The 24272-nt window shown below is 37.9% G+C and overlaps 1 protein-coding gene across 3 annotated transcripts in view; it reads left to right on the top strand.

Annotated features, from left to right (window-relative positions):
* Window positions 1-24272, top strand: part of ROBO1 (roundabout guidance receptor 1) — a 754561-nt gene that overhangs the window by 589582 nt on the left and 140707 nt on the right. The window lies entirely within an intron of this gene.

Below are 24272 nucleotides of genomic sequence, written 5' to 3' on the forward strand. Positions count from 1 at the left end.
TAATTCCATCCTTAGACTTAATTGCTTCCTTAACTTCGAAGTTACACTTCATTACACATCTCTGCATAATTTATGCAGTTTGTATTTAGAAGGCAGAAAAGCGGAGTGAGTCACGAGGCAGCAATATCTTTGTTGCGCCAGTAAATAGACTTTTTATCAGTCCTGTGAGTCATTGTTGAGGTTGACATTCTGAATGACACTTTTTGGAAAGCGTCTGGATTCGTGTTCGCCGTTGTACTCTCCCATTAACAACAATACATAGATGGAGTTGCTTAGGGCAACATTAGAGAAAAGGAATAAAAACCAAACCTGTGTCGTTCTTCATTAACACAATGTGATGAATTCAGATGTCGTAGACATTGAGTTTCTAAAGACTGAAGACTTCATTGAAACCTTTCTCGAGAGAATCTCCATGTGTCGAGGAGCAAGAGAAAAAACAGAAGCTCCTTATATGGATATTCAGAATTAAGACCCTCGATATGTTAATGTTAACACCCATAGTAGCTACAAAGTAGTTATTTTACTCAAAAACATCTTTAAATATTTAGATAAGCCAGTCATTGAGTGTTTGTATTCACATCCATCACTTTTGCTTTTACTTCTATTTGGGATTTGTCGTGTTTGAAGACAATTTTTCAAAAATATTACCCAGAAAGACCTGTTAGTTGTGTTGATGCACCAGTTCAAGGTGGGATTATACTACTATAAACAGAAACCCTTTTTAGGAAGTGGCACAAAGCTGGGCTCTGGCCAATTCTCAGACGCAAGATGGCTCCTAGACAGCTCCAGTGATAAATTATTGATGGGCTGTAAACCAAGGTTTTTAGGGGCAATTTCTCAACATTAATGACTGTGTACTTTCTGTGACACAGGATTATTTAACAGACATTTGCACATGGAAATGGCCTTGACTGGTCCAGATGGTGAAACTCAGCAAGCTGTGAATCATATTGTTTTTTTTTTATTATCTGTATGTTCGAGGAAATGTTTACAAAATGTGAATATACAAGTTGTTAAAAGAAAGTAAATTGTAAATTTGTAATTTTTTTCACATTTTCAATCTTTATACACTTCAAAACTTCACTGCTATTTTTGAACTGTGGGTTCTTGTTAAGCTTTTGTTGCTGACCAAGTTTATAGACTTCTATATTTAGTTCTTGGGGAATGTAGATAAACATCTGTCTGATAAATTTTCTGATGACATCAGCACACTGTAGTATAAAAATATCATTTATCTTTTGGGCTTGTGTTACAATTTGCCGCTCATGATATGGATTCACACATGTCAAACACAAGGCCTGTGGGCTGAATACAATATGGCAGCTCATTTTATGTGGCCCACAGGGTCTACAGCAAGAATCTGATTCAGCTATTTCACCACAACATATGGCTGGATCCTCATAGGGACATCAACCAATGACTCTAGAACAAGTACCATCAGCATAATGTGACCCTCATTGTATTGAGTTTGACACATTGGTTCTACATATTAGTGGTACTAATACTGATATAAGGATTTTATGGGTGTGTATTTTGTTAATGGTCATAATAGCTTTTAAAGTAAAAAGTTTAATTCACCATTGTCCTGAAATTTTTGATCTGGCACTTCCTTGGTCTCCTGACCTTCCTTGGTCTCTATTCCCTTGTCTCTCTCTGTTTTTAGGTATCCAAATTTCAACCAGGCATTTCCCCTTCTCATTTCTTTGTGCAAAACCATTAGACAACTGGCTGGATCAGAATTCTCTTTGTTGGGATCCATTTACTGTAGGACAAAGGATTCTTAAATCCCAGCTAGAGTTGAGCAAATCGTCCAAGATTGACTACACTGAACATTTGGGAAATTTTTTTAAATATTTAATTTGGGGCTGAATCTATTGTGTCTGAATCAATGTTGTCCGGTTCCAGTTGTCCTGGAAATCGTTATATAACTGTCTTTAGTGCTCTAAAGCACAATTTTTTTTTCACGAAACTTTCATACCTTGTTTCAATTTTTACAATTTTTGTCATTTTCCCCTGTCCATCCCCCTTCCTAGGCTCAGATGAATGACTAGCTAGCCACCAAAACGGAAAGATTCAGAATCGCTCCGATGCCTGAAAGACGAAAGATTTGTGCCCAAACTACGCACCAATGAATGGATCCACTCATCTTTAGTCCCAACCCATTTTCTGAGCCCTGCCCCTTCTAGTCACCTACCTAACATAAACTTGATCACCATAAGGTTAATCTGGGTTTCTCTGTCTAATTTCTTACAAGACTTTTTGTGTGTTTGTGTGAGGCTCATGTCGTTTGAGGTCTAAAAAACAATGATGACAGCTTTTGTTTTCAGTTTTATTTAATTATAGATTTAGTTTTCCTTTAAGCTGAACATTCATGGTAAATTGATTGAGGTTGGTACAAAGGATATTATTTTTATTAGCTGCAGAACTGGCACTTAATTTAGTCTATTGAGCTACTCATAGCCATATTGGTTGTATCCCCTGTGGTTTTAAATAGGGGCAAACTTTTCTACACATATTATTATGATAGGGAGACCTTATAGTTATATAGTGCCAAAAATATTATGGGTGTTATTTAAACAAATTGAATAAATTTGCAGCTTGTTTTACTATGTATAAGAACACTCAATGTATTGTAACTTGATAATACAGAGCACCAAAATGGATCTTTTAGATCTTGTGTGTTGCTTTGTTTTTACATTGTTGTATGTTGTGCTATTTGACATTTTTTTTTTTTTAATTTTTATTTCTTTCCACTCTCACTAATAGTTTGATTGGGGTTTATAAATTTTACATTCAATTCAAAGACAAATTTCTCATTTGCTCTTTTTAAGCAGCTCCGTTCATTACACTCATTTAATATGCTGAATGGCTGCGTACAGTTTCACAGCGCATTGGACTAATGCCAGGTTAAAACAACAGTGCACTGTACAATTACCACATGAATAGAAAACATTTAAAAGTCTAATAGCTTTGTTAAATATTTAGCTGCCCATAAAATGTGGGTCTACTATTACAATAAATACTTCCTGCCATAGATCTGCTGTGCCTCGCTGTTGATTCTTAGGAAAAAAAAGGGATCTTAAGAACACAACATTAAACATCTCGGGAACTTTATAATGAGGTTGAGAGGAGTTCACATATGCTGACATCAAAGCATTGCAAATCCACAGTTTTGATGACAAGTGCATTGTGGGCTGGTGCAGATCTATACAGAATAGAGGGATACTCTGTCCATATGGATGAGAGATGCTGGATAATTGGGTACTATATAACTGAATAATCAGAAAACGAGAGAATGGAAATATCATGCTCCAAAACGTATACAAAAATAACATAGAATTTGATATACAATAATCTAAATGTCTCAGTTTAAATACAGGGATCAAGCGCTGCCCATCATGTAACACATTTTGATGTTAAACCCGCCTTCAGGTTGCGTCAGTCACACTTAGAGGCCCAGACCTCTAAATATATCTGGACCTTGACCGTGAATCCAGACACTTCTGCTAAACTGGAACAGGCCATGTCTTATGTACTGGTGAGGGCCACTCCATGCTCTTCCAATAGGCAAGGAGATGGGATAAGGTCAGTAGAAGACAGTGTGTTATATTTGATCTTCATCTCTTGGGCAAAGTGGTGTCTTTGGAGGATCTGCCTTGGCCAATTCTGGATAGAGTCATATTCTTTCCGGCGCATGTAAGTGCATTGGATGTGAAACAATTTGAATATTAAATCCCACGCTCAGTCTGAATCAGTCGAATCGTCCGATGGCCCGCCCCCGATTTCTGTTATAGGAAAACCGGCGCCACTTCACCAAAATCCGATTGCCTTCTAAATCCATCACAGTTGCGCGAATCCAGAAAATGTCGGGAAGTCCGAAGGGAATGCGATCCGCAGACTCTTAGTAAAGCCCATAGTTTCGTCTTACATACAAATTCAAATTAAAAAGGAATCTAAAGAAACTATCTTGTACATAACCTCCCAAACTAGGTGTGTATATGGAGTCTTTAGAGATACTCGTGGGGTGCACAAAGACATTGGGGCGCATGTTTCAAACTTTTGCCTTGCTTTTTTTCATTAATTTTTGAGGCTTTTCTTTTTGCATGTGCTCATTTACGACTTTTTTTGCACTAAAGACTCCCTTCGATACCTCTGACCAGCAGAAGAGCCAAGATAAGTCCCAAGAAGAAAACCGCAAAGCGGGACTCATGATGCATGTGCCCCATTGTGTAATTCCAACTTGGCTCCACCAAGCATTTGCTGCCTTATTGACCTGGGTCATTCCGTATGAATGGTAAACAAAGGGGACTGGGCAAGGTTTGGGCCAGTATATAAGTGAAAAACATTTAAAAATATATTTTATTATTATTTTTTTTTTAATAAAGTGCAACTTTACTGTGGTACAGCATCTCCAGTTGTAACACTCCAGTTGACAATATTAACTTTAAGATCTGGAAAGCCAGGGAATGGACATGACTTCTATGCAGTGCAGTGCTAAAACTGAGATTTTTTTCCAAAAAATTCTAACCTCCTGCGTAAATGATGATGTATGCATTTTCCCACAGTCTGAGCATGTAGGCTGATCGCTAGATATTACGTTTCCTTGTCTGTAATGTTGAAGAAAACAATTGTTCTCCTTTGTCTTCCTTTTGTGATTCTTTACGAGGGATAAAGGGCTCTTTAACTGCTATCTATTTTCCCTACAGGCTTTCACAGTCCGTATAGCAATGGCGTTTCTGAACTGTGTCGTGAACTCTCATACTTACAGCCATTTATATAATTTAGGATCATGCAATTGACAGGACTGACGATTGTTACAATCCGTGGTTATTCTGTTTTCTCAGCAGTAACATAATGGATGCTGCTTTATGTGTAGAAATATGGTTGGGACAACCTAAAACTGAACAGAAAAATTCTCCAAATATCAGCAAGGCCAATTTATTTTTTCAAGTACAAACTTTATTAATATGATCACTTCTTTAAAAACTTGCTATGTTGCTTGTGAGGCAAGGATACTTTTCCCCGGCCAAAATTCTTAGGGCCTCTCCAAGTGTCTAAAGTTCTAGAAGTAGTAAGGAAAATAAACTGCGGCCCATTAAAATTTCCCAACCCCCCACCAGCAACACCCAGAACCGGTTCCGTTGTGCATGGTCGCGGGGATTAAAATGCAGCATTGAAAGATTTAACACTGGCACTGATCGCGGGCATTAACTGCGGTGAGTAGGTGGGGGAGGTATGTAGTTTGAGCCTAACCTGGACCGGAACTTCTAATGAACTTTGCGGTTTGGGTCCCCACAACACTAAAAGGCTTATTCTTATGTTTAATATATATGTTAAGTCCATAAACTTGGCTCAGATATTTTCTGCATTTCCATAGACTTGAATGGTGAGTGGGCGTGTAAATTTCCCAAACTTTCCATGTGGCCTGCCTTTGACCTTGTACTCAAGGTAGATGTACGTCCAAGAGGTAGGACCCACATCTATCATGTATTTGGGTACGCCATATATATTAGGTCAATACCCATTTAACTTAAATACCTGGGCATAATCAGGTAATCAGGGGCATAGCTAGTATGGAACTCGAAAAAGCATGTGTTTTGGGTGTTACTGGGTGCCTCATGCCTTGGCAAGAGTATATAGAAACAGGTCTATATAGCAAAATTATAAGATAGTCTCATGGTATGCCATAATTGCCTGATGGATTCATATCCAGAACATTGTAGGCACTATATAAATAAAGAAATATTATTATTGACCATCTAACCCAAGTTCTGCCTACCACAAGCGTATAGCTATCCCCATTTTTCTATAGTACTTCAAAAAACATGCTTGTTTAGACAATGCCCATAGAGGAGAATGGAGATGCACAGCCAACTTTCCAATAACAGTGACCACCTCACTGGTCAGTATGGGATTGGTTCCTTTGTTCTGGAACAAGATGTAGGTACGTGAGCTATAAATGTTGATATCACTAAATCAATGGTTAAGTAGACCTACCTATGTTAATGTTTGTGTTCTAGATATAAATGTTCAACTAGAAACAGCACATTTTATCTGTATGAACATTGATTAGCTATTCAGCTAATTGAAGGGACATTCTTTTTTTTTTTTAAATAACTTTATTTAAATCCTTATATCCTTAAACTCAGTCTTTGGCAAGTTAGATATATATGTATATATTCTTCATAGTCTTAAAATATCACAGCCCTACATCCAAATATTTTTTCCGAGCCTCTGGAATTTTTGTCCATTTGGTTTCAGTGCTTGTCAATCCATACATTAGTTGACTGAGATATTCAATACTCTTAATGTTTCTCATGAATGCACAGCAATGAAACGAAATGTGAATAAGATACAAAGAAACCATAGAAGCATCGGAATAAAACACTCTTTGTTGTGTTCTTTATATTTTAGATTTTTTTTTTATTGCCAGAAATGGATAAAGCTGCAAACATATTAGAGAGTGAGATGTGTGCGGCTTAATCCTTGACTTTTCCTGTGTAATCAATAATGGCCGCTCAATAGGCTGCAAACAGTGTAATCTATTGAGATTTATCAATATGTGTATTAGAGAGTTCATGAGCTGAACAAGTGTGCCCAGGGATCATACGGAGAGGCATATGGGGGAGGGGGGATATGGGGAACGCATGAGAAAACACCAGAATTTTTCCTATTATAGAAAAACTCAGCATTTCAGCATTACCTGACTTATTTAGTATCTTTTTTCTATTGAATTGACGGTTGATTATCATTGTTTCATACGTGGAAGGATTTGAAGGGCATTTCTTTTACTAGGAATCCTACAATGGGATGATAAATATATCATATAGGATATTTATTACATTGATAACCAATTAAATAATCCCTAACATACAAATCGGGGCCAGTATCTGTTGATCACCCAATAGCACATCTATCTCTGATCCCTTTTTACTAGTTGTAAGTATCTCAAACATGTTAAGCCCCCCCCCCCCCCCCCCCCCGGAAATGGTGTTGTTTTTAATTACAAAATATTGGTTACTAGGTTGGCCGGTTATGAAGACTGGCCCACAACACCCCGGTCTTAATACATTAGTCTCACTGACTTTCCATTCTAGGTTAAAGGGTGATATTCCAAGGAGAAGACCCCCATTATTACATCCAATTGTCCTAAAATTGCATATAAGTAGGGTCTGTCTTCGACCCCTTTGAAACATGGATTAGGCAAGCATAAAGGTTTTGATGGGGCATGTGTTATGGATTTGGCTACCAGATATGGTCTCATTGACTTTCTATTCTAAATTAAAGGGAGATGTCCGAAGAAGAAGACCCCACTTTATTACATCTGATTGTCCTAAAAGTGCTTATAAGTCAGGCCTGTCTTCATGAGGCAAGACTGTTGAAACATGGATTAGGCAGGCATAAAGGTTTTGATAGGGCATGTGTTATGGGTGTTGGTTACCAGGTATGGTCTCATTGACTTTCCATTCTAAGTTAAAGGGAGATGTCCAAAACAGAAGATCCCCATTATTACATCTGATTGTCCTAAAAGTGCTTATAAGTAGGGTATGTCTTCATGAGGCAAGACCTTTAAAACATGGATTAGGAAGGCGTAAAGGTTTTGATAGGGCGTGTGTTATGGGTGTTGGCTACCAGGTATGTTCTCAATGACTTTCCATTCTGGGTTAAAGGGAGATGTTCCAAGCAGAGGACCCCCATTATTACATCCGATTGTCCTAAAAGTGCATATAAGTAGGTTCTGTCTTCATGAGGCAACCTTTTTAAAACAGGGATCAGGCAGGCGTAAATGTTTTGATGTGTTATTGTTGTTGGCTACCTGGTATGGAAACCAATCACTACCATGACCAGGACATACTAATACTAGGCTTGGGCAACAAACTTAATAATTGCCCCACTCTGATAAAAGTAGAAATCACTAATTTCAAACTTCTTTGTCAACTTATCTACACTACCACCTTTGCTTACCTACGTCCATAAAGCCCAACCAGAGGGGCATTGAGATGCAAATAAAAGGAGTTGAGTTGGGGGTAAAGCTGTGTTACCCTGCTGATTTCTGGATGTATTTGCCCCCATGATAATATTTACCTCTATTACCTACATGTAGCAGCAGAAATTCTTCCTTCTCTTCCTACTCATCATGGCTTGTTGAGGGTGAGTAGTTACGTCTTTAAAAAGCCATAAAAATTGATAACCTTCCCATAACCGAAAATAATAATAATTACATTAGATATAGTCATTAATCACTAGTGTTTAACACAGCAGAACTCGCTCTACAATTATTCAGATTTTCTCGTTTCCCGATAGAAATCATTTGATGCGGATTCATGAAAAGCGATTAGAACAAGGCAAAAAAATCAATACAAACTGGAGGTTATTAGTTCTGCTCTAATCTTGTCATTTCTGTCTACGGCGCATTAGACGAGCACGAGAATTAAAAATAGGTCCATTCGGTAATAAAGCGCTATATCATTCCTTTGTTCACGTGCTCCCTGTAGACTCCCATTTACTGTGCGGCTGTATCCTAGTACAGCATTAGTGCGGCACAATACCGTCACCATGAACAGATGTCCGTGTTTTATGTGTCAGCATTAATTGACTGCTATAAAGGAGCAACGCGACGTACAGTAACAGTTTATATTATTTCGCCACAAATTTAGAAGCCGCCATTTCTAAGCCCCCTAGACATCAATGAGAGCGAGAACATCAGAGGCAAATGGAGCATTAACATAAATATACATATAAAAATACAATAGCAAAAAAAAAAAGCACAAAACACTGTATTTTGTCACCGTCTACTGCCCTCGGGTGGATCTTCCACAATGCTACTCCAGTTTAATTGGGAACATTTATAGCCTGCCATCAAGGAACCGGGTCTGATGCTATGGAATTATAAATGACTGACAAAAGTCCGAGCCTAAAGCAAGTCATTTTATCTTCTGGTGTCTTATGTTCCCTGTCCAAAGCATGACTGGAGGAGAGATATTAATGGCTGCTTCTCTTCTTCTGTGTGATAATAGTGGATTTTTGGGGGATAAATATATAAATTTAGTCATTGTTTCAGCTGAGTAAATTTCATTTACAAAGGAGACTGGATAAAGGGGACTGGAAGAAGAGCGGCTGGACATAAGTTATAGAGAAGGAAGGTGGTGAGAAATTGAACTAGTCTAGCTCTTACAAGTAAGTTTAAGGGTTTATAAGGGGATATAAAAATTTAATAATATCACGAAGCAGTAAATATAATGCCAACTAACTTCCCCGGTGTTAAAATCTGGCATCATAACAAGGGCAGTGTAAAGGTACCGCTTCCTAGGCCCCAAAGAAGCAGTGCCTCTACACTGCTCTACAATGACACTCCAACTGTAGGTCACAAGGTCTCCTTGGAGTGTCAGTAAGTCACCGGGATATGGATTCATTCTACTGTATTTAAGACATCCCCCCACCCCCCCCACCCCCAGGTCATAACATGTGACTATTGTACAGTTACATAGTCACAACAGGCTGTACACCTGTTTGTGTATAAAGCGAGTTGCAAAAAATGTATACAATGAGATCATCTTTAAATTCTACCTCTACCATTTTAAATTTTTGACAATCTTTAAGTATTCATTTCTAATAAATAATTAATAATAATAATTTCTACTTTTTGTATAGGTTGTAGATCATTTTTTTGATACAGAAGCCACAATTTGAACATGAACAAGGCAAATTGGACCTTGAAGGCCTCAGGTTATATCTGCCTTGTGGTGCATTATCCTTATTTTTTCACACAGACTTAGGATCCATGCACACGACTGCATGAGCAGATGTTTGACGTGAGCCGCAAGCCAGCTGGAGAATCCCCCCACCTTGATGAGTGGCTGCACCCCACAAATCAAGGTGGGCCTAGGACCTGCCCTAGTTATGTCTTCGTCCATGATGGCCGTGACCTGCCCTAGTCCATCGTCCATGATGGCCGTGAGCTAGCTGAACTTTTTGCGGCTAGCTCTTGGTCACCATTTGCAGAGTTGTGCATGAGGCCTTTTTGTGTAGGGCTGTAAGTATTGTGTAGGGCTGTAAAGTAAGTATTTCTGTGCCTAAGGAATACACTTGGACCCTTACTTCTTGAGAAAAACAATGGTCCTCTATTTCATGTTCAATACTACTAAGCTTAAATGGGTGAAAAGTGGCTAAGAATAAGTGGGGCTTACTCCATGGAAGTCTAAACTATCTCAGACTTTTTTACCCCTGTAGACTTGAGTTGAATGGGCCACATCACTTCAAATGATATAGGTGGTTCTTATAATTTAAGGTGTAGACTTGGGTCTTTTAGCAAATTTTTTGATTAGTAACTTCCTCCAACTTGGATCCTTTCATTCAACTATCACATTTCAGATATTCAGAGCTCCCAGTTGTACAATGATATAATAAAAATAAATTTGCACAGAAATTTGTACCTATAAATGACATAATTGTAAAATCTGTATGTTACACTGTAAAATAATAGAAAAAAAACCTATTAATAGAAAAATGTTAAATAGAAAAAATAAATAGGTAATTCCTGTAAAGAGTAAAGTGGACGACAGTGTAAAAACATTGACATCCAGTCTATTTCTTCCTCCCTGAGATGATTATTTGTGTTGTCACCAGTGAGAGGACACATGCGTCCTAAGTCCACTCTATCTGTTTGTATAGCAATGTATGATGCGGCCCTAGAAGAAAAACAATATTTGAAATGGACGCCTCGATTTTAACCTTCAATATCGGCTGAGGTCTCGCACACAACTTCATCTTTGATGTCGTCTGTTTATTTTCAGGTTCCTGTGGTGTGTTCTCCGCACCACACAGACAGCTGTTATAGCAGCGCGACTCTTCATGAGGTGAGGGCGCTGCAGCAAAAACATATCTAAGTCTCCTCCGTTCTTCAGACTTATTGGGTGGCCCCTCATTAGTTCTCAAATTAGAGTTCCTGTAGATTCCAAAAAATGCTTAATCTCATCGTTATTATAGGCTACAATAAGCAGGTGGAGTATGTGGCAACGTGGTATTCCATTAAATTCATTAATTAAAGTATCTGTCCACCCCCCGATATCATGATGTATGTTCTTTAATGTTCTGCCGTTGGCTATATTCTCCTAATAACAGCCTTTAGTGGAGAATTTTGCTAGAAGTCATAGATGTTGTAACCACCTTTTACAGGTAGGCGTCTGAGACGTGATTTAAGTTGCAAAAAAATTTGATCATTATCTAATGTGAAAGGTATAGCAGTCTAAAAAATAGTATATAAACTGTGTACTAACAAAAATGTTATACATGAAACCTACCGTGAGGAATCTACCATCAGAAGTAGATGTGATGGTAGATTCCTCCTGCTGCCTCTTCCCTAATCTGTAATTTAATAATCCTGGAACCTGACCTAATTTGTTAAAACTTTATTTTAGAAATATGTAAATTACCTACTAAGGCTACTGGAGTGTGTACTAGCCTAGCCAGGCACTGGGAGCTAAGGATACACCCCGCCCCATGGGCCTCTGCACTTACGTTTACATATTACTAAAATAAATTTAGGTTAGGTTCCAGGATTACTAAATTACAGATTAGGGCAGAGGCAGGATGTACCATCAGATCTACTTCTGATAGTAAATTCTTCATGGTAGGTTTCCTTTAAGGACACTTAACTTACAGACAACCACGAGCTACAAATGGACCTCTCTGCCTCCTGGCCGAAACGGGCTGCAAACCTTCCCCTATTTTCGGTTTGTTTAAAGCACACTTCATGTCCATGAGGCCTTATATATTCATATAATGTTTGGAATCATGTTAATTGGTTTCTAAGTCTTAAGAAAACATGGCAGAACAATTTTTCAACATTCCCTGTGATGCATAGCTATTTTTTGTGTTGTCCATTAAAAATCGGATCTTGGTAACCAATTTCTTAGATAATTTTGGTTGTCTTTGATATGCTACACAAACACCCTCCCATTTGAAACATCTCACTTTTGATCCAATATGGCAGCTCACAAGATGGCCTTCACATTACGGACATATTCTAAATGATAGGTCCCCTACACTTTACTGGGGTATCAGATATGTGATTTTCCTTTCCTTTTCTTTAACGAAAGGGAGTCCTGGGAGTTTTGAATACAACTTTTGTCTACTTCCGGCAGTTTAAATCATGTTATATACTCTAAAATCAGATGATAATTCAGAGTGTTTGATAATTCTGCAGCTACTGGATCCGATTAATGTAGGTTTACTGCAACTGAATGTAAAACAGCCTGACACAAGGTCCCCTTACATCTCCCATAAAGAGAAACGATCGAGCAAATAGGTTTTTTACCCGTTACCGCCGGTAGGGTTGTGCCGGTGGTGTTATTATAGGACTTAGGAGTGACAGCTGACAGCTAAACACCTTGACTTGTTAATATTCTCATCTGTGTATAACCTAAGTAGTGTTTTATAGGCCTCATTCAGTAGTTTATATGATTAATGGGCTTTCCTAACTTCTAATAAGCAGACCTCCATCTGCTCTGGCTCCATGACAATAGTTTATATTGGGAGATTGTAAGCTTTGGTTCTCCGGTATCATCTAGTGGATTCGAGCATCTGGAAATGGGAGACGCTATACAAAGTATCCAACGGTCCTGATTCATATCCTGTAGTACATCCTGTAGTACAGATCTGTCCTTAGAGCTTCTTCTGATGTGGTAGACCAAGGTCATTGCTCTGAGATTCTCCAAACTTATTAAGTAATCAGTGGATTCTGTCTACATTAGATGACTTCTGACTATATATGTTTATGTTTAATGGGGAGGGGCAACCTTAGATGCTATTAGCCCCTTTTTCATCTGTATATCTCGTATTGAACTCTAACATGCTTGAATCTTCTGTGCCTTGACATCTGCTGTATTTCCTCTACTACCACTTGTGTCAGTGTCAACTGAAGTTTTTGCATGGTATTCAGGAATCGGTATGAAGGAAAATACTACTCCCTGTATTAGATGACCATGCCTTCCTGGGCTATAGGTTTAACTCCATGGTATGTTCAGAAAAGGCTGAGTTGACAGTGTCGACATTTGTGTAGGAACTTCTAATGCTTTTTGCTTCATATAAGGAGAAGAATGCAGGTCTATACTTAAAGTGATGACAACCCTGGTGGAACCAGAAAAACCTGGTGGGGTCTCATTTGGGTTCTTTTTTGTGGAGAAAATGGAACTCCATCACTATCGGTAGTCTATGCTCAAAATGAAACAGATGGAACAATGACGATGCACATGCGATCCCAACTATTATAGAAGCTTCTGGGTTACAATGACAAATCTGTAATCTGCCACATCAAAATTGTTTTTGATTGTTTCTTCTTTTGCAGCAGAAAGACCATTGAGCTTGTGGCACGTTGGCCAAAGTGAAACCAAATAGTTATGGCCCTCAATGGGGGGTAATCATTGCTGGCTTTATGTTTTTTTTTTTCTAGGGCATTTGGTACCAGGACTGGAGTGCAAGTTTACAGTTATGACCCTTTGGGGCATATGTATCATAAGTCTGGCTTTATCCGTCTGTCTTTGGGGACTTTTCTTGGTTTTTCTGCTGGTCAGATGTGTCTTAGTGTTTTTTTCTAATTGATACATGGGGCGTCTGGTCTTCAATGAATTTTCAATCAATTTTGCAATCACTTCTTGACTTCTATCAAGGGGCAGCCGTAAATTTGTTCCAAAATGTGCAACTTTTTTGCAACCTTTTAAAAAAAGTTGCAACTTTCACATCCAGTTTCAGGTGATAACTTAGGGAAAACCGCCGAAAACTAGACCATGGCAAACTTTGAAAGGAGACTGCTATAGGTGCAAAAAAAGTCGCAAATGAGCACAAGCACCATGAAAAGTCTCCAAAATTAAAGAAAAAGACAAGTCAAAAGTCTGATACATCTGCCCCTTTGTGTGTCATTGCTGGGGTCATTTTGTTTAGTATCATTGTCATATTTTGTAGCAATAGGAAAATTGGACATACAAAGTGAGGACCACATTTCTATTGCCATGGCGGAGCGGCCAGTGGGCATCTGGCACCACAGTTGTCATAGTGGGTCAGCCTTGGTTGCATGTAATTTAGTACTATTCTCTTCTTTTGCAGTAGGGACACTCTTATCCGTCATGCACTAGGAGCAGGAATTACCTCTATAGTTGTGGCCCTGGGTTGGTCTTTATCGGTTGCACATTTTTTAATCCAAATATTCTAATTAAAGATGCCGGTGCATTTAAAATTCTCTCTTCACTACCCACAGTAGAAAGGCCCAGCTGTATCATGAATAAAATACATTGTATTCCCATTCTGTATGACTGTACATTACATTATCTCCTGGAGTTCTAAACCAGAAACCCTGCATTAATCATGGAGACAACGTGAACTCGCTCTGCATTTAAACCATCTCGGGTCATGCCATTGGCTTTTTGATCTTCGGTATTTTTTTCATCAGTGTTTCTTCTGTGTGTTTTTTTTTCTGTTTGAGAGGCAAGTATAAGTCTTCTCTGCTGGGATTAATTTGCTGCAGACTGCTAAAGCAGCAAGTAGTCACTGGCAGGAGATCGTAAGCTGAGTAAGCAGCGTTTAAGCATCTGTTGACAATATGAAATTGGCAAAAAAATAGTTGAAAAGGAGCGAACCAAAAGCCGTCATGACTGAAGGCAAACATGGGATATTAAGTAATACCTTTGTAGTTCAGTTGTGGTAAAACAATCCTCAATTTCTGGAAGCGATGAACTTCTATTAAGGTTGTTTTTGCGGTGTACGCAGTCGGCGGTACATCTAATATTAAACGACATTATGCTGAGATTTATTGACGAGGCATCTTTTTATTTTACACGTTACTAATTCTTCGCACGGAAAGTGTAAGATCTGTATAATAATGAATTGTAAATAAGGATACTGTAGCTAATAAAGTTATTTCATAGCGACAGTGTATAACTGGTCAGTGGGATGGTAACATCCGTTTCTAAATTCTAAAAAGTTGGTCTCAGGCAAGGGCTACATTCCCACTCATTTGTTTCCACTAATTATAACAGTAGGAGCCATGTGGGGAGTACTGTTACTCCTTGTAGAGATCCAGCTGTTGTAACAAGTCTGTTATTATGTTAATTAACTCTCCTCCAGAAGAAAGAAAACTGCCTCTCTACTGCCCCCTTTTGATAGCTGCTGTATATGTCATTGTCTAATCCTCCAATAACTCCGGCAAAGGTATCTCACACACACAACCAGTTCAACCACAAACTTTCTTCATTTGGGTGTTCCTGGAAATGCTTCATTTTCCAGGATTAAACAGAACTTCTTACAGTAGCAAATGTGATAAAATAAAATATATAACCTGTATAATTTTCTACCGCAAAGTATTACCCATGAGTCCTTTCTTACTTTGTTTCAGCATAACTGCCACCGGTCTCAATGGTCATGTCTTCATGATGGGCTTGTGATAATAAGACTCGTAACTAAACACAAGCAAAGGGGGATTGTAAAAGTTTTTTTTGTTATTTTAGTAAACACTTTTCTGATACTTTGGCACAATCTTGTTATTGGGGTGAAAATTATTTACTTTCTAGCGACCTACAGGTGGCATTAAATATTCTTTATTTCGGTGGAGAGCTAATATATACCCAATTTTTTTTGCGATTGTTATGATTTCCTCACTTGACGTCTAAATATTCTGTATAAAATATAAACTCAGTCTAAATATTGCTCTGAGCTGAATTTGAACTAAAGAATCTATAGCTGTACTACCCACTGTACTAAGCCCTGAATCGCTGCAAACAAATTACAATACTACAAATAAAACAAGAATAATGTGTATACACCGTTTCCTCCTATGGATTTAATATGACGTTTTATTTTTGCTTGGATTTGAGTTTTTTAAACCATATATGCTATAAAACCAGGTTAACTATCAAAGAACGTCTGCGCTTGATCATCACCTTCTACATATGGAGCAGAATTATCCTCTGTAAATATACAACACAACAATTTTAATATTCCATCTTCAGCAGAGGCTTTGAACTTATTAAATTTTGTTTGTAGCAGAGCCAAGGCCGTATGATGCACGGATGATTCACACCAGAGGGACATGTCCCTAGATCCGGCCTTATTTGTATAAATGATTGAAGAAAGAATCCACCAGGAGAGTACCAGGCATATTTTTTTTTCTTGATAATTTTCCTCCCGTTTCCCTATTCTTCCTTTCATGGTATGAAGCATGTGCGTACACATGTGAGCCGAAGAAGCGTCTCTCGTTTTAATCCTCTAATTAGACTGTCCTGCACAGATGGCATTCAGACATATTTCCTTCTAAGGAAGGCGTGTGGTAGTCATATTCATGAATTTTTATAAGGTCTTAGGGGTTTTTTTTTTTTTCAATTTTCCATGCGGGATACAAGATTGTGATATGTTTATATCCAGACTTAAATTTCGACTCGGTAATCAAGTTCATAATGAAGGGAAAAGCTGCCAATTAAAGTCGTTATCACTCACACTTAAGCTCTTCACTCAAGGCCTTTTAATGTCTTATCCAAAAAATAGTTTTGCATAATAACATTCGTATATACAAATTGGGTTCATTGTCCTTTGCTTGTCTTAAGAACTCCTAATTACAGACAGGGAATAGCTCATTAGTTACAAGTTTTGTTTACTTTAAGACAGTCGTCATTTTCTTTTTACAACATCTGTTTCCCTACAGAATATCCTTGGCCTTCAATTGACTGTGTATTTGTTGCGATCCACTTTTACTGCCGCGAATCCAGGACACAAACATGCAGGAATTTATTATTATATTTCTGACAATATTGTATCTATTTTATGAAGACATAAAAATTAATCAGAAGGGTTCACCGTACCTGAACTACAATGTTTAGGTATGTGAACATTGCAGGTTTGGGTTCCCTAATCCAAACACCCAGACTTCATCCAGAAGTTCAGATTAATTGTCTGAGTTCACGCCCACCAATAAACGCTGCCTGCGAGTGCACGTTGCCATATTGTGTGAGTGCATGTTGTCAGTGTGTTCACGTAATGCTAACATTAGAAAACACTGCACAAACTGCAAACTTCAGCAAGAATAGGACCTTTAAAATTTGTGTTCCGGCAGTCATGGAGACTATGCCCATGGTTATAAGCCAATTGAAATACATGGGACTATGCACTACCGATTGAAACAACAGATAGTACTCCATTTTTTCTCCTGCACATCAATGTTGTTTTTGGACGTGTGCCCACCATTGTTTTGATGGGCAGCATGTGTTTCTACGTCCCAATGTGTAAGCCGACTGTGACCAAGCCAAAAAACTCAAAGCAAGTCCTGTTCCTGCCTGTGATTGCAGCTTGGGCAGTGTTTTCTCTTATCATTGGCCAAGTGGACATCATATTCTAAAGGTGTTCATACTCCAAAGAATGGAGACATCCATGTCTTAGAATTGGCCAACTACAAAAATATGTGTGGAAGTGTATTTACCAAAAAATTTAATATGCCCATTCCTAACATCCAACATGGTTGGTCCAAGCTGACTTTGCATTTGTATGAAGTACCATAGGGGTGTAATTCTTGACCATTTGGCCAACAAATATTGAGTAAGTTCCTAGTTCATTTTTTGTGTCACGTGCAGCTTAAAAAAATATTTATGCTGCCTGGTTTAGCTTATTTTTTCTAGATTAAGTATATGCTTAGTAAATTGAAATTGTATCTATCACTTCATGCTCTCAATGTAAAGACAGGTGACAAGTCTTTCATTCGTTGGCTTTGTGGTAAATGTGACTAATGTGGTTGAGATTGCTTCTCCTAAGGGGACAAATATTTCCCTAGTGTCAATTAGATGAGAAGTTTTCTGGTTGATACCATTGCATCTCTGGTGGGTAGAGTTGCTTCATTACTTGGGTTGAGTATTTGTCAGATAGGAATGTACACTTGTGTTACTGCTTCTCTTCATATTTTTGTCAATGCAGTCATTTTTAGGTTTTTTTTGTTGGGCCAGGTCTTTGTAGAGATTACTACTTCTTTGTTGACAAAAAATAGTAATACAAAATTGGCTTTGTTTGATTGGACTTAGACTTAGTCTTTAGTTGACCAAGTGCTTGTTTAGTGTAAAATAAGTCTTTGGTGGTTGAGGATCAAAGCTGGTGGACTACCTCAGTTGGGTTGAAGGCCTAAAATGTTCTTTTTGCCTGGATATATTCCTAACATAACTGATGAAGTAATAATATTTTCTGTAGAAGATTGAATTTAGAGCAAATTCTTACAATATTCGCTGTGGAGATTGCAATTGCTTCTTTAATTCAGCAGGATAATTACTTAAAACTGAAGGCGCCTATGATCTGCCAAATTTTGGCGTCTTACCATTTGTTCAGCTTTTAGCATAATTTACAGGTCTTTCTTGCCATGGCTTTCTCGGGAATATCTGATTTATTTCAATCATTTTAATTACAGGACAGCTGAGAAGTCAAACAATCATCTTCATGTCAGAGGAAGGTGAAGGTGTCCTGACAAGGTTTTAGAATAATGGCAGCAATAAACTGATACTTTGGGTGATTAAAATCTGTGTCATATCATCCTTCTTCTAGATAACAATAGAGAATCTCCTGATTGCACAAAGTGACCAACATCATATGGATATCATCCAGAATAAATGGATGAAAAGATTGTTTATTAGACATTGTACGTCTGTCTTCTAATGAAACCGATAACACGTGACCATATCCTTCCAACTAATGGTTTATGTCTCTTCTAAATTGTTAAAAAAATACAGTGTAAACTTATCCCCTATCCAAATCACCCGGAATCTGACCTCCTGCACTTTCAACAATCACCAGAATATGGTCCTACATGTGTCCCTTTGTGCTCTATATAAAGTGCTACGGTGCTATGCCCAACTAGTAGTCTATTAAAAACTAGGGTACCTTGGTAAGCAACTATCTCAGAAGTCACATAGAAGGGAATTGAGTACTTACGAACATGCACATTGGTACTCCATTCATATCAAGCATTATTCTTGATCTGAGCTTCCTGTTGTCTAACCCTCCAAGATAACTCAAAAACTATTCGGTGAATAGGGCTATGTGTAGATAGTGAAAAAAAACACGGAAAAAAGTCCCTGATACATGTGAACCATTGTCAATGTATGAGGGTACCTAGCCACAGGGGTGCATCAGCCATGAGGCGAGTTGAGCCACTTGCCTCAGGCAGCACCAAGATAAGAGACAGCATGAGTGATGCAGTCTGCTGCTACAAAGCAGGATCTGTCACTTAAAATTAGTTATTCTTCACACCTCATTGTCAGCATAGGTATGAGGAACCCACCTACAGAAAAATCACCTGATACATTGTATTTGGATGGGATGAAGAGTGAGCCATTCTATATCTCCACATTGGCAGCATAGAGTTTAAGTTCACACCTGCCTGGCCCCCCAGTCTAGAACATGTGGCCACTTATCCATGTATTCAAAACCTTAATTTGAAGGCTAGAAGCCACCTCATCTGAATAAATATGTAGATTGTTTTGGAGATTGCCATACTCAAAATAGGTGCAAGGGATAACATTAGAACCAGGTTAGGGAGACTCAATTTATCCACAATGTTGGCAGAGGTGGAACCTCTACCTATCCTATTTATGGAAATGTGATTATTCAATAACTGTATGACTGTATAGGGGCTGTGACTGATGCTGTATAGGACCACCAGTCACCTACGGGTTCCTGTATCAAACAAATGTATACCATTTAGAGTAAAGAAGTCAATATGGCCACACAGATGTCTATGGGTACTATATCAGGTCTTTCTATATTAGATCTTCATATAACTTGACAGTCATAGAACATGTAAACTAAATCTAAATGATCCATAAAATCTTTACCCACCCCAAATGATTTCTAAAAGATTCCATTCATACATATAGTATTAACCCCCTACGTGATAACATGGATGGTTCGGGTAGCTCAAAAAGTTAGATAATACGAGACGTGCCACAATTTTATACTATCTCTCCCTAATCTCTGACTGAATACAGTAATCATTTCTTACCTTTCAAATAACTCGCGTTAAATTGGCTGGGAGCAATTGAAAACAGACATTACCAGAAAGTGCACCGTTTTACTTAAGTACTTGCACATTAGGCCTTGAAAGTAATGGCTGGTTTTGAATTTTCTAATTTGACATTTATTTTTTGACACGTAGATGTAATGCAGGAACAAAGCATAAAACTGCCAGCCGCATCATTACCAACTCTCCGTACTATCCAAAAGTCATTAAGGAATTTCAGCGACGATGTTTAAAAAGTTGTATCCAGCTCTCGAGAAAATACTTTAAATTCAAGGAATGTTTCATCCTGACACTTTATACTAAAGCCACATAAGTGGTACGAGGGTCTCGGGCTTGGAGACCAAGTAAAAATATCCAGCGTATACTTATAGGAATGTCATAATATTGTACGCTGCTTAGCAACCCCAAAAGAATTCTTTGTGTCAGCAGGGAGTTCCAAAATACTCAGAAGTCGGGAGAATCGTTCCCCGGATCCAAATTTCTGCTTCAACAGAGTCCTTTAATGAGGGCTCAGATTTTGCCTACTCGTTGGGAAATAATGAACAGCAGGCTGTACAAATTTGCTCATATTCTTTGTTTTATTAGTATGTTAAAGGTGAACTTGGAAACATGTTGCCTACAAAAATACTATTGTTCAGAGTGTCCGTGAACCCAAACATCAGAAAGAACAGAAGTGAGTGTTTACACTTCCATACTCCTAGGGAACATCACGGCTCTTATTCCATCACCACCTCATTACCTTCCCAAAGCACATCATCTACACCGGTACTTCTAACACTTTGTCATCTTCAAAACAAATAGTGCCACCGCCTGCCACCTGCTTGCCCTGCTTGAAAAAGTGCAAATAGGACCTCTTGGGGAACCAATAGTTATGTATACTTTGTTGCACATTGCTCATATATGCCACATTTATCCAATTGTGTCCTAGACATTTTTTAATTATTATAACTCTATTTGATGATTTTAACCAATTTGCACCTACTATGTGTGTAAGCATGAGATCAAAATAATAATAAGCTTTATTATCCCAAAGGGAACTTAAAGTATCACATCCGCATACAAAGACCATAAAAACCATACAATAAGACATACACAATATATAAGATACACAACTAAAAGACAAACCTGTCCATTTTAGTGTTAGGTGTATGTGGGTGTTTTGAGATACTATGATGGGGCATTTTGCTTGGCAACAGGCTGAATTATTTGTAGTTCATGTGAAATAAGCTTTTTTAAGATGTGTTTGGCAACATCCACTCCCAAACCTCATCGAGGACATTGGAATATTGAAGGCATATGGTCCGAAACATAATTTGTGCTTGTTCTTGCCACTATACCATTATAAAATCACATTCTGTAGCTTCATCATACTCATGGTCCTTCTGTCCAAAGTTGGGTCATTAAGATAGTTGACTTAAAGGGGTTCTCTAGGATTTCTGAAAAATTCTGTTAGGGCTGGGCCAGAAATGTAGAAAATAAAGGGTATTTATCTTGCTATGGCTGACTTTTGCTCTGCTATCTTTGGTTTTCAGCCCTTCATCCAACTGGAGGTGCCACTGGGTCACAGGACCCATTTCAGTCTTGTACCTCTTGTACTATAGGCCTTATTTTTTGTGAACGTCACTTAATTTGTTGGCTTTAGGTCCTAAGTGGCCAAAATTCCTTGACAACCCCTGTAAGTAGTGAGGAAGAAATCACAAGCCATATCGAGTTTCATCCACCTGGGCCCCATAGCTGCCATTTACCATTGCAAACTGGGATACTCACACATATCACTACTGTGGTATAATTCCTGATCTGAAACTCCATAGAATTCAGGGTGATGGAAAGTTTATTGTAATATGGGCTTATTTGGGCAGGTTAGGTGGGCTTCACCAAAAGTTTACACAAACTTTGTCCAACAATCCAAAGTATTACACTTAAAATATCCATAATCTATTCTGTATTATTTAAGAGATAAAATAAACTGTATGACAAATAATAACTTTTTAGTGCTAGAACTATTCTTCTTCAGTAGAATATCTTTTTAGAAAAGTTACCTTCAGTCTAGAGAACATTTGATGTTCACGTCTGAGGAGCTTGGGGTGTAACAAATCAGGCATGTGATATATCTGTCTAAGAATGCCCATGTTGAAATGAATTAGTGGCTAGTCTATGGCAGCTCTCACCGTGTCGTAAATTTCCAAAGGAAAACAAAACTTCCCTTTTCCAAAGTGTTTTCTTTGTAGCACAAAAAGCTCGACAAGTTTTCAAAAATGTCTATCAATGTGACGATCTGCAATGAAAAATAAGTATTAGAGTTAATGATTCTTTCTCTTTTTGAGAAGAGTCAGATGATACGAGGTGTGATGAGTACTTTAGACTGAATAATCATGTCTGAGAAGGTCAAGGGATGTTTAAGGGTCACTGGATGTCAGAGAACTTGAAAATGTTTGAGATTTCTGTGTCTCTTGACTGCTATGATACTTTAAATAAGGAACCTTGAACTTTTCATGCCCTTTACCTGTAGCTATATGTATTCTAATGAGGGAATCTAAGATAATATATACCATAAGAATTTTAACCAAATTACTTATTTCATAGATGTTACAGAATGTAATGTAAAGACTAATTTATAGGTCTAGTTGAATGAGGGTCGATGAAATTAAAAAGAAACTTTTTTAACAATGTAGAAATGGTCGATATGGTTCACGGGAAAGGATAGATCATTAATATTATGTAGTGGGTTGGAGTCCCACTTTTATCACCCCATTTGAAACACCCATCTTTGTCTTATGGGTATTTGCCTGTAGGAAACAGCTGTCGGGGTATGGTGGTCTCACAGTTCAAAAAAGTATGAAAAGTTCAAGACCATTGACCTTGTGTATTCTATATAGACTGCAGTACATTGTCTAAAGATGGGTAATTGACCATTAGTGATTATACATCTGTCTGTTTATGGTCTTTGTCTTACATGGTATTCTAAAAATAACATAAGCCTGAATTTATAGCATACAATAATAGGTTTGGAAGTTAAGAATAGCCTACAATAGGTCTGAAGCCACGAAAACGGTGATGGCTAAACCCACTATTTTTATGGGAATAACTGCCATTGTACTTTCTGTTTTAACAAAATGATACACATGTTGAATTTCTACACCTGACCTCTCTGTTCCAAAGGCAGATAAGCCACCACCAGAAGTATTTATTAGCTCTCTTTCTCATGGCTTAACAATGCATGCATGATCCGGGAAGCATTGGTACTTAAGGGAGCCATAGAAGGCAAATGGATACCTCAAAGCCATGAACTATAGATATTTTGTATCATATCACATTTCATTGTATGATTTAAATTGGGTTTGGATGTTGACTTAACCAAAATATGGCCATTTTCTCCAAGGACCTAATGGATGCACTAGTGTCCAATTTCTCTTCCAGAAGATACTTGAATATTCATAGGCAGAAATACTACAACTCAATTTTTCTAAGAAGACGTAAGTGAAGACTGTGAATAGTTGTCAAATAATAACTCTCCATAGTCAAACAATTCACAGAAGACATTAATATTATATTGATCTAATGTTCTGTTGCGAGTGTAAAAAAAAAATGAAGAACATGAAGAACTAAACATATTGGTTCTATGATAAGAAATAAGAACATGAAAGCACAAAAAAAACTGCAAAATTAATTAAATCTTGTATTGTCTGTAAAAGCAAAACTAATAAAGCTTGAAAGGAGCTATATTAAATGATATCAACAAGATAACTTCCGTAGAGTGCTGAAAAGTAATTAAAACCTGGTAATTCCATTATCTAGTTTCTTTTTGTCATCTATGAGCCCTCTTGGGATACCAGTAGAATATAAAAGGAATACATTTATCACTTAATGAGTAAAAGCACTCACAGTGAAAGCAAATAATTTGCTGATAACTCAAAACTATATAACAAATTTTATGAAATGATACACAGTATAGATATATTGTGTCTACTTTAGTAAATATCTTTTGCTCAGATTGTGGTAAGTCCTGCCCCTGAAAGCTCCAGAATTCAACTGTATCCGTAGAAAAACTTGCATTATTCTCCTGCAGCACCTCCACAGGTTAATAGAAGCATCACACCGTATGCGGTCTATATCATGTGCGTCCACAGAGGTGGATTATATTATAGGCTGTTTGGGCAGTAGCACAGGGCTCAAGTCTTCTAGGGGCCCATGGCCACCCAAACAACCACCCAATTGTATACTGAGGAGGGCCTCCACC

The sequence above is a fragment of the Engystomops pustulosus genome, chromosome 2, assembly GCF_040894005.1.
Source record: "Engystomops pustulosus chromosome 2, aEngPut4.maternal, whole genome shotgun sequence".
In the NCBI taxonomy this organism is placed as follows: domain Eukaryota; kingdom Metazoa; phylum Chordata; class Amphibia; order Anura; family Leptodactylidae; genus Engystomops; species Engystomops pustulosus.